Here is a 1317-nt window from a genome sequence, read left to right on the forward strand (position 1 = left end):
AACAAGAAAAATCTCAAATGAACAATCTAACCTTACACCTAAAGGAACTAGAGAAAGAAGAACAAACAAAACCCAAAGTTAGTAGAGGGAAAGAACTCATAAAGATCAGAGCAGAAATAAATGAAATAGAAACAAAACAATAGCAAAGATCAATAAAACTAAAAGCAGGTTCTTTGAGAAGCTAAACAAAATTGATAAACCATTAGCCGGACTCATCAAGAAAAAATAGGAAGAGGACTCAAATCAATACAATTAGAAATGAAAAAGGAGAAGTTGCAACACGCATCGCAGAAATACAAAGCATCCTAAGAGGCCCCTACAAGCAACTCTATGCCAATAAAATGGACAACCTGGAAGAAATGGATAAATTCTTAGAAAGGTATAACCTCCAAAGACTGAACCAGGAAGAAACAGAAAATATGAACAGACCAATCACAAGTAATGAAATTGAAACTGTGATTTTAAATCTTCCAACAAACAAAAGACAAGGACCAGATGGCTTCACAAGTGAATTCTATCAAACATTTAGAGAAGAGCTAACACCCATTTTTCTCAAACTTTTCCAAAACATTGCAGAGGAAGGAACACTCCCAAACTCATTGTATGAGGCCACCATCACCCTGATACCAAAACCAGACAAAGATACTACAAATAAAGAAAATTACAGACCAATATCACTCATGAATATAGATCCAAAAGTCCTCAACAAAATACTAGCAAACACAATCCAACAACACATTAAAAGGATCATACACCATGATCAAGTGGGATTTATCCCAGGGATGCAAGGATTCTTCAATATATGCAAGTCAATCAATGTGCTACACCATCTTAACAAATAGAAGAATAAAAACTATATGATCATCTCAATAGATGCAGAAAAAGCTTTTGACAAATTTCAACCCCCATTTATGATAAAAACTCTTGAGAAAGTGGGCATAGAGGGAACCTACCTCAACATAAAAAAGGCCGTATATGACAAACCCACAGCAAACATCATTCTCAATGGTGAAAAACTGAAACCATTTCCTCTAAGATCAGCAACAAGACAAGGATGTCAACTCTCACCACTATTATTCAACATCGTTTTGGAAGTCCTAGCCTCGGCAATCAGAGAAGAAAAAGAAATAAAAGGAATACAAATTGGAAAAGAAGAAGTAAAACTGTCACTGTTTGCAGATGACATGATACTATACATAGAGAATCCTAAAGATGCCACCAGAAAACTACTAGAGCTAATCAATGAATCTGGTAAAGTTGCAGGATACAAAATTAAGGCACAGAAATCTCTTGCATGCCTATACACTAATGATGAAA

The sequence above is a fragment of the Physeter macrocephalus genome, chromosome 7 (assembly GCF_002837175.3).
Source record: "Physeter macrocephalus isolate SW-GA chromosome 7, ASM283717v5, whole genome shotgun sequence".
In the NCBI taxonomy this organism is placed as follows: Eukaryota; Metazoa; Chordata; class Mammalia; order Artiodactyla; family Physeteridae; genus Physeter; species Physeter macrocephalus.